At 40.7% G+C, this 18,511-nt stretch overlaps 1 protein-coding gene across 4 annotated transcripts in view; it reads left to right on the forward strand.

Moving 5' to 3' along the window:
- Window positions 1-2,613, forward strand: part of LOC117223086 (Cysteine string protein) — a 186,234-nt gene extending 183,621 nt beyond the window's left edge. For 3 of the 4 annotated variants that reach the window (XM_076522188.1, XM_076522190.1, XM_076522192.1), the window contains one exon: window positions 1-2,613. This exon is cut by the window's left edge. The gene's annotated coding sequence lies outside the window, so the exon portion shown is untranslated. The other variant, XM_076522191.1, reaches the window with a different exon arrangement.
- The last annotated feature ends 15,898 nt before the right edge of the window (window positions 2,614-18,511 follow it).

Raw genomic sequence — 18,511 nt, forward strand, 5'->3', positions numbered from 1 at the left:
GTGCAAAATAAAAAATATCAGCAACAAAAGAAACGGTATGTTTACTAAAATACATTTGTATACATACGTATGTCGAAATACTCGGATTTTGATAAACGTGTACTAAAAAAGATGTGTACACGTGTATTAACAATTACACGTGTACTTAGTATGCACGTGTATGTACAATATATTATTATATCCAGGTAGTGTACGGACTTAGGAATAGAGGGACGGAACATAAAATCTTCATGTACTACGTACTTAATACTAAACTATATATACAATTTGCTTACTACAAATATAGCGATTTTAACATAATTGTCACACAAATATATTGTAACACTTAGTATCGATACAAAATATGGATATTTGACTTCAAAAATATTAAAAAATATCGATATTCCTATATGAAACCAATGACATAACCTAAGAAAGAAGAACATTGACAAACTCTGTTCAATAGCCATTGTGTTATAGTGTTATCACTGTTCTTAGACATTATATTTTTTCATATTCTATTCTATTTTATTCTGTGCCTATCTATTAAAACAATCGCAGGAATATTTTAAACTGAAACCTGTCCCGCCATCTCCAAATTTTAAAGTCTTATCTTTCACAGTCATAAACATTAAAAGTAGGAACATTAGAATATGCAGAAAAGTATTGCTGATTTTGTTATATTAAAGTTTAAGTCTCTATTTGATACGAAAATTCGTGGCGAATATTTCAAATGTTAAGAGATGTAGTTCTTTTTCTGTATAGAAACAGTAAATTTATCTTAAAAAAGCATCAGAATTATTCTTTCATTTTACATAATGTGTACACTGCGGATATGATGCAAGAAATTCTAACAGTTTTTAAACCAATTCCATTCTCAAGGTACGATTTGACTGAATTATTTTTTCATTTTTTCATTTTTTCAAGAGTGTTTTAATTCCATAATATCAGTTTTACATAATTAAAAAAACAAAAATTTTCTTGTCAGTATATAAAATTCATAACAATTGTATATTTTGTTACTATATACAATTTCAAATGTATAATTTTGCTGAAGTTTTGTTTGGTCACAGCCTGTAATAAAGGGAAGAAATTTAAGTATTCGCAAATTTGAGCATAAAAAAATCATTTTTGCTAGAAAAGCTCAATGTCTAAACATGAGTGTTTCTATGTTATGTTACAGATATTGAAGGTAGGTTGTCCATTGTTTCTAAGTGCAAGGATTGTTAATATCTGTTGTTAAACGTGCAAAAAATGTTAGTATTATATATTCTTGTGAAATACATTTACAAGAAGATTATGTTCCATTTGAATGTATACTTATAGAATTAATCACTTGTAGAGAACGCATTAATTTTACACCACCCTAATGTTACTTCATAATAGTTTACTTCTGGTCAAAGTGTAATCAATTAGGAAATTATTTTGTTAATTTAATTAAGGAAACTTACTGCGTCTTGTACATATTTATGCAATGTATTATGCAGTAGGATATATCACACACATCATATAAAACGAAACTCTTAAACTAGAATATTTAAGTAACATCTAAATTTTTGCATATATGTATGTTTCATATAAGAGTTGTTTGATATGAATACAATCATAACGAATCCTTAATTCGCATTATGCACTGTAAGAATAAAAGATATTGTTCACTCCGCTGAATGAAATGAATATAAATAGTTTTTGCATGTTCACAGAAACGAAACTGCTCGTGGTACAGTTTCTTTCCGTCACTGCTGCATTATCTAAGGAATAGCGAAATACACATACATATTCAATTACAACATAAGATGCTGTACTTTATATATAAATATATACGTGTGAACATGCATACATACAATTTATTGTTGAACATATTGTAGTGTATTATATGTATTCGTATATGTATACAAAATACGTTATATAAATATCTATAAATATTTGCTCATAAGTTAATAGCATAATTCAAAAACGAGTTAAAGGTTCAAAACAAAATTAGAGTATCTAGAGAATTGATCACAAATTCCGATTATAATACTTACTATATTCTGTCCTATGTATACAGCTAAGAAATCCAAGTTCCATGGTAAACATGACCACAGAACATATTAAATTAATATTTTACACTATTTCTTTTAATTGTTCCTTATTCTTCCTATATAATTTATGTATGTATTCTGTAAAAAATAAAATAAATTGTAGCATAAATAGTAGTCTAAGAATTTATAATTCATGAATACGTACTAGTATGTTATGAATAAGAAACTTAATATTACCATGCCATAATTATAAAAGTAAAGGTGGCTTAAGCGTACTTTTCTTTAAACTTCAAAGGAATAAGTCATCCAAAATATTTTAAAAAATACAACTTGCCATTAATTAAGCGTATATTAGGCGTATTCTTGTTAAACGGTACTTTCCATTAAAAATGACTGTGGTACATAATAAGTTTTTGTTTTCTTTGCAATAGAAATTTTACGTTTATTACCGCTGTACAAGAAAACTTGAGTAATTATAATTTTGTAACCTTCGTGGATCAAAATATCTACTTATAAGTGTGTAAAAATAGAGGGATTATAAACATCGTAATTTTAATAATCATATTTTTTTGAAATATGCGTGTTATGAATAAATAAATTGTTTCAAGAATTGGTGATATTTATTCCCTAGTTTGTTTCACTAATCTTTCTTTTCTCTTTGCAATTTATGTGGCAAATCTCCACACCTGTATACTTCTTTTCTTTCTGATTAAAATAAATGTATGTTGCAATTGCTTTCTGTTATACTTGTTAAACTTTCTGCTAAAGGATTCGCGATGTAGTGATTAAGATAGAAGAAATATGCAGTACTAGATGCAAAGATAAATCAAAACTGTTTAAGAAATGTGACAGAGAATGCCCTGATAATATTTACAATTATCGTAACTATATGAAGTGAAACATGTAACTGGAATCACTTTAATGTAAATAATGATGTACAGGGCGTCCCAAAATTATGTTACTTCCGTGGATTGAGGGGTTTCTGAGGTCATTTGAGGTTACGAGTTATTAATGAAAAACACTGACCAATGAGAGGCGAGCTCGGCTGGTGCAACCAGCCGAGTCAACGGGTGGTCGCAGCCAAGTATCGTTCATTGAATCACCCGCCACGCGCCAACTGATCTCACCTCGCATTGGACAGTGTTTCCCGGTCATTTCCAGATTCCGAGTCACTTTTGGATGTATATGCTCTAAGCTCTCCATTAAAATCAATTATCAAAAGAAAGAAAAGGCAGAGAATAAGTTGAGGGCAGTCGATTAATGCCGTAAAGAAATGATGAAACTAATTATTATATAGCGCTAGGGATAAAAGAAGCAAAAGACAAAGAAATAGGATAGAGCTACTGAAAATCATCACCTGCTAGTCTGTATAGTTATTCGGTTACACAATGCATACAAGGAAACAATATTTAATGTAATCGATTTAATTAATGTTATACTGAAGATCATCACCTGCTAGTCTCGTTTGTATAGCTATTCAGTTTCACAATGCATACAAGGAAACAATATTTAATATACTTAACTTAATTAACATTATTGTTAAGGTCAACATTTGGTAGATTCGTCTGTATCGTTATTTGGCTACATAGTGGTTACAAGAAAACAGTTTTGTTCGGGATTGAACAAAATCACAAGTCACGGATGGAATGCGGTGCGCGATTTGTAAACTCTTTTGTTCGTCGTGGAGACATCAAACTGCTGAGTCATCCTTGTTGCCAGGTATCGAACGGTGGTTGTTGCTTGCGCGGAGACCGGCAGCTATCTCTCTCTCTCTCTCTCTCTCTCTCTCTCTCTCTCTCTCTCTCTCTTTCTCACGACGTAATCGTGTTCAATATATGTTTATGTGCAACGGTAATCCATCTATTGCCTATTCAGTCCTTTGCTAGTTGATTAGTTTATTGCGTTCATACAGAGTTTCTTATATTTTCTTTTCTATACTTCGTAGTGTACTTCACTGTTCATTCAGCACTGCTGTGCTTTAATTATTACAACGCAATACTTGTGTTTTAAGTGAGACAAGGAGTGTAAATATTACTTGTATTATTTATTAAGTGTATTTTGTCTGTTATTGGAATGAATTTCATGTACGAGAAATATCCGTTCCTATTTCTTACGCTTCTTACAGGCCTCCTACAAAAGGAGGCCTTAACCGCCGTAGAGCGCCTACATTATTTGAAAGGCTACTTAAATAGCGGAGCCGCTCGCTTGGTCCGCAACATTTTAACGACGGAGACGAGCTTCAAGCGCGCATGGAACATCCTGTCGAAACGGTACGAGAATCTCCGGCTGTTAGTGCGAGATTGGCTACAAAACCTGTGGAATCTGCCATTAAAGGGAATCGTCGATTCAGTTGAACTCCCTGCTGAACGGCACTTAGGACGCCGGCGATAGATTGGTCGATCTCGGTCGATCCGTCCAGAGCTCCGAGGACTGGATGAAAAAGCTCGATTGCCAGACACGCTGAGAGTGGGAGCGGCATATTGAGAGCAGCATTACGCTATCAACGCTTGAGCAGCTGCGGAAGTTCTTGAAAGGACGTATCCACTCCGTCGAGGCGCTCGAGCATCCTCGAGCTAGCGGTCCCGGTGACAGGAAGAGAACGACTGCGAGAGCGCTGGAGTGTTGCTAACGTTTGTCTTCTTTGCAAAGGCAAGCACTTCTTCTTCTACTACCCTCACTTCAGGAAACATAACGCCGTTGAGAGAAGAACCACCGTGGAGTCTATGCAGCTGTGCACCAACTGCCTGGGCAAGCATTCACTGGAGAAGTGCTCCAATTCTAGACGCTGCCAGCGGCGTGCTCTCGTCGGTACCATACGACCTTACACGAAGTCTACGTGAGCCAGGAAGCGAGGATGCTCACAGCATGCGGCGCTATCTTAACAATGAGCTATGGCGGTCATCCTGAACACTGTGAGGGTGATGGTCGAGAGTCCTGCAGAAGCGGTCGAGACGGTATAAGCCCTTATCGATCCCGAAAGCAAGGTGTTGCTCATCTTGGAAGCGCTGATGCAACGGCTGGTTCTATCTCGTCGAGAAGGTAAGATATCCCTGCTTGTGATAGGAGAGGCTCGATCTTGCGTCACAGGAATTACGTCTCCGGATTGAGACCTTCATCAGTCGGTGTTGGCGTCACTTGAGCGGGATCACTCTGGTGGACCAGGGGCCGGACCCGGTAGAAATTCTTCTCGAGGCTGACGTGTACAACTGAACTTTACAGCGTGGCGTACTCAAGGGCAACCTCACCAAATCTGTGGCACAGGAAATCGATTTCGGGTGGGTCCTCATCGGAACGGTCGCTGCACACTCTCAGTGCATAATTCGAGCACATCACTGCGCTGTCGACAGGGAATTGATAGACGCGCTGTCACGCTTCTAGAATCAAGAGGAGGTAAAGAAGGATATCCCACTCACCACTTTGGAATAGGCCTGCGGGTATCCAGAGGACCCACCGACAAGACAACGGACTTCAGGAGCACTTCACTACCCTCTCTGAGATCCATGAACCGACGTTTCGACAGGAATCCACCGCTGGAGGACGCCTATCACAGCTTTATGGCAGGGTACGTGGAACTTGTCCAACATGCAGCAGTTGAGGGCACCTGACCATGACTCGTGCTATTATCTACCCCATCATGGGGAAATAAAGGCCTCTAGCACAACCGCCATGCTGAGGATAGTCTTCAACAGTTTCATGACCACCTCAACGAGTAAGATTCTCAACGACTTCTTGCCGAATCTCCTCCCTCCGCTCTTTGATGTTTTATTCTGCTGACGATGACATGCGGTTGCCTTCACGGCTGACGTTGAAAAGATGTTTCGGTGGATATTTCTACATCCAGGGCTGCAGCTCTGGAGCTGCAATTCCGAGGAAAGGTAGCAGTCATACCAACTTACGACCGTTACTTATGGTCTAGCCTCTTACCTGACAGACCGGTGTTTTCAGTGGCTGCTCTTAAAGTAGGATGTCTACATGCATGACGTTCTGTCAGGCGTGTCTACGTATGAAGAGGCTAGTGGCCTGCTATTCGATATTCGAGCTACTCAATCAAGGAGTCAGTTTTGGGAGATCAAATCCATTCCTACAACGGCGAACTTACCACTCGAAAACGAAAAGTGCGAACAAAACTTTTAAACCATGCATTCGCGATTTAAAACTGGGCGTTATAGTAAATTCTCTCTAATTGACGCTCAGATTGTGCACAAAAATGGACAATTTGGGAAAAGGAAATACGATTATTCGAGCCCTGCAGCTCGTTTTTATAGTTGTTGACAATCTGTAACTATAAAGACGAGCTGCAAGACTCGAATAATAATATCACTTCTTCCGAAATTATCCATTTTTGTATACAATTTGAGCGACAATTAGGGAGAATTTACTATATATGGGACAATACGCTGGAAGCGATACAAATTTGTGTACTCCACTGATATCGCCAAGGTACCACCATATTTTAATGCACGAGTCTGATGCAATCTGTCAGTGCATATTGTTGCAATTTCGATTCATCACTTACGGCACCACATAAGCTCCCTACCAAGCTCTACACGTTCTTCAACAGCTTGTTCTGCACGATGAGCAATATTTCTCACTCGCAATACCGACTTTGTGAGACCAAACTTACGTCGATGATTGTTTATTTGGAGTTGATGACCTCGGCCAAATTATTAAACTGTGCACTCAAATTGAACAACCTTTTTTGCGCGGCGGGTTTAAACTACGAAAATGGGTCAGTAATGAGCCCAACCTTTTAAAGGAAATTGATCCTTCCGATCATGAACTAACCACTAATCAAAGTTTTATCTCTCTTGATACCCAATTAGGCCTTAAATGATACCCCGGATCAATTCCGACTCATACCAGCCGCGATTGAACAGAACGCGCGAACCAAACGAACCACTCTGTCAAACATCGCAAAGTTATTTGATCCTTCAGGGAGGATCGCATCAATTATAATATTAGCGAAAATTTTAATGCAGCAATTCTGGCAATCACGATGTAATTGGGACGATGAAGCACCTACCGCTCTCGTAGCCAAATGGCACATCTATTGCACTTAACTTCTCTGCGTAACCCAGTTGCCTATTCCGCGCCGAGTGCTTTCTTATTCGGTTATACATCGCGATCTACACGGATTCGCCGATGCCCCAATATCGTGTCCGACGGTAGTTGCCTAACCACTCTTCTTTCGGCAAAAACTTGAGTGTAGCCCCTTTAAAAACCACTTCAATAACGTCGATCCAATTCGGCATGTGTTGCTAGACCGACTCATGCTTTACGCTATGGTGGCACATCAAATTACCGAACCATTTAAAAACGTACATTGCGAATCGGATTGCCCAACATCACATGGCGTCATGTTTCGACAACCGACAACCCTGACTGCGCATCTCGCGGCCTGTATCGCGAAAAGCTGGAGTGTCATTTTCTGTGGTGGATCGGCTCAACCTGGCTCCTTGAACCAGAGAAAACATGGCCAAAAATGCCTCGTAATATGGAAATAGGGGGTAGCTGAGGTCATTATAAGTAATTTCTTCCTTAGCGAAAATGCTAAGGTTCTCCGACCGCGGAGTTTAACAGAAGAAGGGGGGGGGCACCGTGTCGCGTTTGAAGCAATGAATAAGTCACGGTAAAAATATCTCGATTTTTTTTTTACCACGTGACAGTAATAATTTTAAGAAAAACGCTGTTCATCCTTATTTCAGAATGTCTGAAGAATATTTACTAATTTTTCGGGCTCGAAATAATAAGTAGTTTAACCATAACAGCCATCTTAATTTTCTTAAGCGCATGACACCTCACGTATCAATTCGCGAAGCTGATTTAATAATAAATAATTGTGTTAAAAAAACATGCAGGATATGTTTGTTTAAGAATGGTAAAGAATATCATTAACAGTAAACTCACCCATTTAGGTGAGGATGCATTTACTGTTCGAAATTGTGGGTCATGCACTGGTAGGTGCACTGCCTCGTACAATATAGGGACTTCAGGCATGGCTAACACAAAGTTCATTTTCATTGCACTATCACGAAACACTCATCGGTTAATTAATCACTGATAATCCGAAACACTGATAATCCAAAATCGTAAAGGCATCCTATGGAGGGAGGGGAGGACGTCGAATTGTTTGATTCTGCGTTAAAATGGAGTGGCCCTGAAAAGAGGCGATAAAGTCATTAAAATCTTCTATTATCTTGTTCCTTCGGGATCGTGACCTCCCTTCTTTGTTGCCGATTCTGCGGGGCACGCCGATAGAATAAAACGTGATGTTAAATTCTTCTTGAACGGTATACGTTTTAACGGAAAATGCTGACGATGTTTCACGGGGCACGGTCTGCGACTGAGTGAATCTATGTTTTTTTCACTCCGCGTTTACGTTGGTAAAATTCCTAACGAAAATGTGAATGCACGTGTAGCAGACTCGCAACGTGGAAAGGAAAGAATTGTCAAACGAGAAAATTCTATTTCTCCCGAGTTCACGTGTAGTTCAGATGCTGGCCCAGGTCGCTTGATAGTATAGTTGTCCCAGTCGACGACTTGTTAATGAGAGAGAAATTCCCCATCCTAAAAACCCGATGAGAGAATTATCTTCAAGGAAATAATACAATTGTATTTTCAAGCGACCAGGCCCAGCATCTAGACTTCATTACTTTTACGATCAGTCTTTTTCAGGGCCACTCCATTTTAACGTAGAATCAAATAATTCGATTTCACGATTTTGGATTATCAATGTTTCGGATTATCAGTGATTAATTAACCGGTCAGTGTTTGGTGACAGTGGAATGAAAATGAACTATGTGTTAGCAATACCAGAGGTCCCTCTGACAGTATCCCTCGAATGTTGCGGTCATCGACCTCAACTAAATAGGTGAGTTTACTGTTAATGATATTCTTTACAATTCTTAAATTTACAATTCTTAAACAAACATATCCTGCATATTCTTTAACACAATTATTTATTATTAAATTAGCTTTGCGAATCGACACGTGAGATCGACACATTATCATGCGCTTAAGAAAATGAAAGTGGCTGTTACGGTTAAACTACTTATTATTTCGGGTCCGAGAAATTAGTAAATATTCTTCAGACATTCTGAAATAAGGATGAACAGCGTTTTTCTTCAAATTATTACTGTCACGTGGTAAAAAAAATCGAGATATTTTTGCCGTGACTTGTTCATTGATTCGAACGCGACACGGAGCCCCCCTTCTTCTGTCAAACTCCGCGGTCGGAGCACGTTGCGCTCGATCGATCGACCACGCTGTAGTTTGCGCCCTCGCCTCTCATTGATCAGTGTTTTTCATTAAAAACTCGTAAACGAAGCCAAACTTTTACTACGTAGCAGTGATATTTTTAAGAAAAACGCTGCTCACCTTTATTTATTTATTTATTTTATTTTTTTTTTTAGAACGTTTGAAGAATATTTTCTAATGTTCGTAGCCGAAATAGAAAGTAATTTATCAGTGACAGCCGTTTTAATTATAAATTGAGCCGATTACAGTGAAGATTAACAATAAAAAATCCCGTCAAACTAACGCAAAAAATATTTTCGTTTCAATAATTCAAAATTCAAATAGAATTCAACGAACGATTCGCAAAGCTAATTTAATAGAGAAAGAACATGAGTGATGTTTATTTAAGATTATCAAGATTAAGAATATCATTAATAGTAAACTGTCGGTCACAATTCACGATGTCGACCCCGCACAATGTTCAGTTGATCCCAGGTCAATGGCCTTACCGAGAAAGGGATGCGTTCCTCGACAAGAAGTTCACTTTCACATCACTGTTACAAAACATTGGCCAGTTAATTAATCGGTAATCGGGAAAAATGTGCGTATGTCCATTAGATTTCTTTCATTATTTCCTGCATTAAAATTGGGGGCCCTAAAAAGGGCCAATTAAGTGCAGTAATTATAGTTGAATTGTCTTAACCTGCGTTAAGACTGAGTCACCCTGAAAAGGGTCGTTTAATATCAAGAATGTGGTACAAAATGTTGTTCATTCGCTTAGTGGCAAAATCTTGCACGCGCAACTATTTGTTTTCGAACCTTGTGCGGTGTCTCCGCACGGACGTTTGTAATGTGTCGGCGTCGCGACGGCGCCATGTATTCGGTACCCCGCATCCTGAAATGATTGTTGGAAAAGAGTACATAAAATTAGTTTAAAGAAATATTAAAAAATACAATAATAAATTAAAGATGTCATTGTTGAAATTACCTTGAGCCCCAAAAATAAAAATCGAGAGGATTCAAATTTGGTGACCACTTTGGTGACCCGTGACAGGTCCGACACGGCTGATTCACCTGTCTTGAAAGACTTCATAATGCACTGAAACACCATCCATTTGGTAGAACATGTTCTGTCGGATTTCTAATGGAATGTCAGCCAAAATGTCCGGCAGAACATGTTCTAAAAACGTTTTATAAGCTGGGTTTATAGGTTTACATCTTGCTGAACAGGATGTACGGCCCAATGATGAAATCGCCATGCATAGTGACCATTGGAATTTCCTTCTCTTGTAAATAGTGCTTCGTCGGCCCATAATACATATTTGTCCTATTTCTCCTAGCAGCCGCCTCGAATATTGTACCTGTTTTAGGGCGTCGATGTCGAATAAGGCTAGTACCCGCCTGAACTTGTACGGCCACATATGATTCGTTCTTCAAAATGCGATGCACCGAAGAACGACTGATACTAAAAACAAATACATAAAAATGCATAAACATTTACAATAAAAGAATATATTTCTTACGCAATTAGAAATCACAGCGGTAATTTTAATCGCGACTTACCTCACTTGGCGACTCATCTCTCGCAGGCTCAGGATGCAGTCTGCTTCCACCTCTTCGAGGATTTCTTCCTCCGCTTCTAGCTTCCGCCAGGTCCCCCTATCGCCGCAATCCACAACTCCTTTATGGTAGAAGTTATATTGCAATTTTCTGATATACCGCACTTTCGGCGTTTGAATTTTTGGGGATCTTCTCTCTCAACCTCTGCAACCTCCAAAAGATATGGTATTGCTCTTGCGAAAAATACACTTCGACGTTGACTCGAGGTAAACTGAAGAACAAGAGAGAATTTTATGATTCTTTACCTGCAGATGTGTATATCGTGCCGTGAAATTCACCGTTCGGGGGTGTTATTTCTGGGGTACCAGCCCCAAACAGTGAATTTCGCTGCACGGTATACACATCTCTAGGTAAACAGTTTTAATACACGCGCGCGCGCGGGCGCCACCTGTGACGACAAATAGGAGAACAGCGGCTCATCTACGAGGAGTGGTCCACTCTACTGGTCCGGGTCAAGACCTGCCTGAACTCCAGGCCACTGCTGCCGTTGAGCGACGATCCGGAGGAACTAGAGGCACTGACTTCGGGCCACTTCCTCATCGAGGCCATCCTCATATCACTACCGGAAGAACTGGAAGGACCATCATTATCTCGTTGGCAACTCATCCACGAGCTCCAGCAGCATTTTTGATGATGATGGTCCAGGGAGTATTTCGACGACGGGAGAAGTGGAACCATCCTCAGTGGTGGGGGGGGGGGGAGGTGCGCGTTGGAGCGATCTACTTGATTAAGAACTAGTTTTTGACGCCCATATATTGGTTCTTGGCTCGCGTCGAGGAGCTCCACCCTGGACCAGAAGGACTCGTCCGCGTGGTCACCCTTAAAACGGTCTAATCTCGCTTTCGCCGCACTATGACAAAGATTGCTTTATTACCCACCGAGGATGATCACGTGGCAGTGCTGGCCACGCGCTCATAAATAATATCACACACCACACTGCACATACCTTGCTTGTCTCGGTATAATATATTTTCCATGTACTCTTTAAATAATTGTAAATTCACTGCAGAATGTGCACACTTGCACATTCGCCACGAAAATTAGTGGATCACGTTGCGTTCCATTCAAGCACTCAGTCGTGAATGAAGTTGTCTCGTTCTAGTCTCGAGCATTCTCTTTGTTGCACCGAAGACAATGAACAGTTGGCAAGCCTGCGAAGTTGGCACTTTCACCCACTGGACGAAGGCGAGCAGGAATGTTCGCCGGATTGGACGAGACATCCGCGAGTCGCGACATGGAGTTCAAGTCATCAAGGAGACAGAGACGGCCATCTCTGAGCGAGCAACAAAAGCAACCGAATCGCTGAGTCATCCTCGTTGCCAGGTGGCGAGCGGTGATTGGTGCTCGCTCGGAGACCGGCAGCTATATACACTTACTGACAAATGTTAAGAAACAACATAATCGTTTGATACATTTCGGTATACGGTAATGTCTCTCTTCTTGTCGTAACTTGAGTATGCCAATCCCGACGCTGAGATATTGCTACTGCGGCCCTTTAATTTATCGATTTTCTCGCTATGCTAAAGTTCGATGGTGTTGGTGAACACGTGTGCTGCGGCACATAATTAATGGAAACAATCACGAAAATATGGTTAGAAATTTCGACTGTTTTGTGCTCGTTTAATTGAATCTATACCACGCAGATGCAATGCAGTCCTCAAATTCAAGGGTTATCCTAAGGGTTATCTTATTAGACTATTATGAAAACTACAGACATCGACACAACGCTGTTTTTTTATTCAAAGTGATTATATAACTTAAGTGATGTATGTTTCTTAACTTATGTCGCGTAGCTTTTGTCTTATTTCTTCGTTTCAATTTAATTATGGCTCTTGTACAAGTATGTTTGAGAAAAAACTCATTGATCATTGATGTATGTGATGCTATCTCATTATGCTATGTTTAGTTCCAACCTATGTATCTTAGAAGATAGAGAATATACCAAAATGTATCAAACGATTACGTTGTTTCTTAACTTTTGTCAGTAAGTGTATCTCTCTCTCTCTCCCCATGGCGCATTCGTAGACAATGCTATATGCAGATGTGCAACGGTCATTCGGTCTTGTTCTCTTGTAATTCTCTTGAGCAACTAACGTCCAGCTATACTAGGTATTTTAATTTACCGCACTCGTACCGAGTCTTTTTACTGATCTTCACGCGAATTAGTGTACTTAGCTGTTCGTGTTAGAAATACTGTGCACGAATCAATTATAACCGCAATACTTGTATTGTAAGAGATTCAGTGGGAGTGTAAATATTACTTGTGTATTTATTAAAGGTAATTTTGTCCGTTACACGGGTGAATATATTATACAAAATACATGTTCCTATTTTTCCGAAGCTCCCTAATTGACGCTCAGATTGTACACAAAAATGGACAATTTTGGAAGAGGAGATACGATCATTTAAGTCTCGCATCTCATTTTTATAATTGTTGACAATCGGCAACTGTAAAAGTGAGCAGCGAGGCTCGAATAATCGTGTCTCCTCTTCCCAAATTGTCCATTTTTGTATACAATCTGAGCGCGAATTAAGGAGAATTTACTGTATTTTGAATCGGATCCGAACAGCAGATATTTTAACTTTAATTTCATCGAAAAATAATACTGAATATCTGCTAAACTAATCATTTTTTGACATAAATAAGTCTTTTTTATAGAAAATGTCAAGTTGCGTCACTTAATAGAAAGTACCCTTGTAGCTGCCCGGTCGCTACCTGGTCCCGGGAAATTCCGACTTCCTTTTCAAATCATAAACTTCACCAAGGTAGCCAGACTTGCCTGGGTCGACAACGTTATCTGAGCGAATGCTTTGGTTCGCGACGGATCCGACTATCTCAGGCCTCGCGCGCGTGCGACCAAAGATTTTTCCCACTTATCGTTCTTACATCTGGTAATTTTTCTACCGGTGTTTGTCCGTCCTTGTTGAATAGGATATTCTGTCCTTTGGAAACGGCAAAATAAATAGCCCTCTGAAGACGTTAGAGGCAGTCAGATGTTCAGTAGAGTCACGACGTATTTACCTCAAGCACTTCCTACGAACTCCTTCGAATTCGGCGAATTCGTACGGTTTTACTGTATACATGTATTAAAACAGAGTACTCGTTGTGAATAAATTTCGTGTCGTATAGATACAAAGTGTAGCGTATCATTTCCCCCATAGCATACCTATACTTTTGACGGTGTTAAAAAATTTTAGTCAAGATTTTCAACAGTACTGCATTCGTAACAATATGGTATTGCAAAGAGTCGAATGTGGTACCTTTAAGGTACCTATTCCCAAATATCGAGAGGAATGTCTAGAGATAATTTACAAGAATTCTTTCAGACGTTCAGCCTCCCTCTCCGAGAGGAACTGTAGGGATACATATGGAGAGACACGGTCCGTCTCGAAACGGATACTTCAAGTGCGGATTAGAGGACTTATTGCGGACTTAGGCGGATTATTCGTGGCTATGAAATTCCGCGACTGTGCAAAATGCCGTGATCACGTCATTCCCCAGTAATAATGGCACGACTAAATTATCCAAGACTCGGGTGGATATCTCGTGCACCTATATTTTAATGTGCAGCGTAAAATAGATTTGCTCGGCCACCTGATCTACCAACACCGTTGCCAATACAAGAAATAACACCGTCCCTCTGGTCTGAATTGATTCGCCATTGTTCGGCTGATAAATGCGTCCCGATGGAAATGTAGATTTCTAACGGTTTAGCTGTATAATAGACAGTTCCGTCAATCTCATTGACGCGCGAGGAAATTATTTCATATCGAGTTCCTCCGTCCCCGTCGAGCGACTCGCCCTCTCGTTTTCCGCATTACTCGTGAATCGTAACATTGGGAGCCCCACGTTGATAAGAACGGTGTCGGAGTTCCTCGGGGTATTCTTGAGCGAGGTGCTCCGGCTCCCGACAGTTGCAGCACGTAACCGCGACCGGCGCACAGTTAGACGGATCAAGAAATTCAGTGACATTCTGTTATAACTTCTGAACCATTAAAGATATTGCAATGACATTTTCACCAAAAATATTTACAAAATAGTCATATTTAACTATAGATAATTAAATATTTTTCGCATTTGTTGAATAATAATTTTTAATTAATTTTTATTGACAATTTTTATGAAAAAAAAATTGTTTAAATATAATGTTACAAACTATTTGTGACATTACAGTACTAACATACCTGGGATTACTAATGTGTCCTCGTAGCCAGTATGGATGCAATAGAGTGCACGCCCCATTATCATACCATTTTGTCATTGTTTCAATAAATCTGCAACTTCAGAGGACTTAATTATTTAATTTTCTTCTTATAGGATTTTATTTGTATCGTTGGATTCAATTGGACCCAGATAACACTGTTCAACACGTTTCTTGATTTCCTATAGCCACTATGAAATTCTTTTACAGCTTCACTCCCCGAACAAGAATCCGAAAACCGAATTGCTCCATCACCCTCAGTTTTTGAAAAAAACGAACTTTTGTAAAAACCCAAAATTTTCGACAAAAATGAGGTACTGCATGAAAAGTAAAAACGTTAGAAAATTCTACTCATACATATGAGGAGGTGGGATCGGCGACGGGAAGAAAGAATCGAACCCGGTTACAATCGGACTACTTTTATTTACAATTACGCCGGTACAAAACTCGCGATGCTCGCGTACCGCTCCCGACGAGGGTTCTTACCGAACTGTCCCATTCGCTCACTCATGCATCCCATCCAGATCGTTCTTTCTCATTCTCACGGTTCGCGTTCCGGTATAAAAATGTATCCGTCTTTTATCGCGATGATAGCTATAACGTGAATTTTGAATAAGCTACTGGTGCAAATTTTGTCGTTTGTATCAATTGTCTTTTCTCTAATCAGTTTGCTGTCGCATGTGTCAATAGTGTTGATGAGGTAAGTGGGTTGCGTGCGTTTGTAGTATCGTGTGTTTGCGTGTGTCTTACAGTTGCTTATCCACTGTTGGTCGATCTGTATGTAGCTGCGCTTGGTTTCGTCTATTGCGATCCATTCTGATTCGGGGATAATCACAATATGATGTTTTCCGATTCGTTGTGGAATGGGGATGAGGTGTTGTAGCTGAAATATCGGTTTCTCCATGATGGGTATCGAGAGGTGGTACACAAGATGCCCTCGCGTTAAGGAAATCGCAACGTCGGCGATGTTGAGCAGCAACGTGTAGTCCCGTCGGCCGTCCAGCATCGGGGCGCCAGGTCTCTGGCTTTGAACTCCGTTGATACCCTGCGCTAGTATTTCAGGTGTTAAAAGTTGCGTATCTATGATTCCATGCTTACCCATGGTGATAGCAGTCAGGAGTGTGGAGATGTCGTCTCGCAATCCTTGCGTTATGGGAATCATGGCTTCCAAGGCCCGCACCATCTGGATCTGTTGTGTATTACTGTTGAGCACTTCGATGAGCGAGTCGTAGTTCGTTCTGCTGCCTTTGTTAGTTTCTTCCAGCAGTACTCTGATTACTGCTGTCTGGTTTGATATGCTGCTTGTCAATTTGTGTTGTCCGTCATAAATTTTGTCCATTTCTTTATGCAAATTTTCTAAGTCATCGTTGTCAAGTGTGCCGAAAAGTGATTTGCTGAGCGATCCTATCGCGTTTATCAATCCTCGGCGGTGTCGTAGATCCCTTCCTTCGAGTGTCTGTATGGTCTGTATTTGCTTGTGGGTGTTCTTCATTATCTGCCTCAATTGATTGAGTTCACTCATCTCTTTACAGTTCCCGCATCTGGTTCTTAGTGATGATAGCTGGCCTTCTACCTTCTCGTAGTCCTTTCTGAGTTCGTTGGTGTCAAATATCGTGATGATATTCCATGTCTCGTGGTATATTCTAGCCGGTCCCAGCTGTTCTACGTAAATCGTCGAGTCGTTCAGTGACTCGATACGAATCTCGGCTTGTACCAGGGAGAGGCTCGTCAATTGAATCAGAGCTAGTAGCATCTGAAACAGAAAAGTACGGCCGTCTGTTATCCGTATGTGCCTTCTGTAATCGTCCATTGACTTCCAAGGTGACGTTATTGTTCTCCGCGTGGAAGGCCTCAATGCGGTAAGGGCCTTTCCATATTTTGGTGAGCTTCCCTCTTGCCATATGGTCTTTGATCAACACTTGATCTCCCTGGCGGTATACCGGGTGTGTACGTACACGCTTGGAATCATGACGTTCTTTACTGCGTCTCTTGCTCTCCTTTAATCTTTCTCTTGCGGCCTGGATCAACTGGTTGTGTCGTTTCCTCTATTTGGTTACCAAGGTTTCATAGGTTGTGCCTGGAGTGGAGCTAACTGCTGATGGTACGTTAGCCGTTCGTCCAAACGTCAGTTCGAAAGGTGTCCGTCCGGTAGATTCGTGGACACTAGTGTTGTAGGCGTGTGTGATGGGTTTTACAACTTCGTCCCATTCGAGTTCTGTGTGCTCCGCTGTGGCTGTTTTTAGGAGATCTTGAATCACTGCATGAGCTCGTTCAAGCGATCCGTTGCTCTGTGGGTGCCAAGAGGTTGTCTGGATATGTTGTATCCCGAGATTCTCCTCATACTCTTGCATTACCTGGCCGATAAAGTTTGCACCTTGATCGGTGAGTATAGCTTTTGGTGTTGAAAATGTGTATACATAGTTTTCGAGTAACCCGTTGACCACGTCTTCTGCTCTGGTCGCAGTGAGGGGAACGAGTATGAGGTATTTCGTGAGTTGATCCTGGATGCTGAGGATATGTCGGTTGTTTCTCCGTGTGACTGGCAGTGGTCCGAATATATCCATAGCGATTTTGTCATTAGGTTGTAGTGGTGTATCTGTAATAATGGCGGGGTGTGCGAATGGCGTACGTTGTATTTTGTTGCGTTGACACACGTCGCAGGTCGTAATGTATCGCCTTACGTCCTCGTCCATTCCTCTCCAATCGTAGTTCATTTTGATTCTTCGAAGTGTCCTTGTTTCCCCAAAGTGTCCACTTGTCGGCGTACCATGATTTTCTGAGATGATCAGTTGCTTTTCTTCTGCTGTGAGCCTTATGTTTCGCTTGGTTGGGACAGCGGTTTTGTTCTTTTCTTCAGCCGTGAATTGCAGCATCGCAAACAGGCGGTCTTGCTCTCGCGGCCTGAACTGTTCGGAGATGGTGATATAGATTTTGTTTCTCCGCTGTTTCCAAAATGAGGCTTCGTGAAGGTAATTAATCCACGCTTCCTTGTTGAACGTTTCTCGTGGGGTGAGAATCACGTCTTGCTTGTCAGTGGCCACGTAGCTGGTCATTGAAGGCGTCTCGACTGCCTCCCAAGCGACGAACCGTGCCCATGGGGTTGAACTCTGTTGTTGTATGAGTTCGTCCAGTTCTTCATTGGTTATGTTCACCCTGGACAGGGCGTCGGCGGCTTGGTTTTCTTTGCCCTTTTTGTAGTCAATCTCGTAGTCGTAGCTCTCGAGGAGCAGTCTCCATCTCAGCAATCTTGATGATGGGTCCTTGACGCTTATCAGCCAGACCAGTGCCTTGTGGTCGGTTTGAATTTTAAATTTTCATCCTAGCAGGTACTGTCTGAGGCGACGTATCGCCCATATGACAGCGAGCATTTCCTTTTCTGTTGTCGAGTAGTTAATCTCGGCAGGGTTCAGCGTTCTCGAGACGTAGCAGCACGGGTGTCCTTCCTGTGAG

Source organism: Megalopta genalis, chromosome 5, assembly GCF_051020955.1.
Source record: "Megalopta genalis isolate 19385.01 chromosome 5, iyMegGena1_principal, whole genome shotgun sequence".
In the NCBI taxonomy this organism is placed as follows: domain Eukaryota; kingdom Metazoa; phylum Arthropoda; class Insecta; order Hymenoptera; family Halictidae; genus Megalopta; species Megalopta genalis.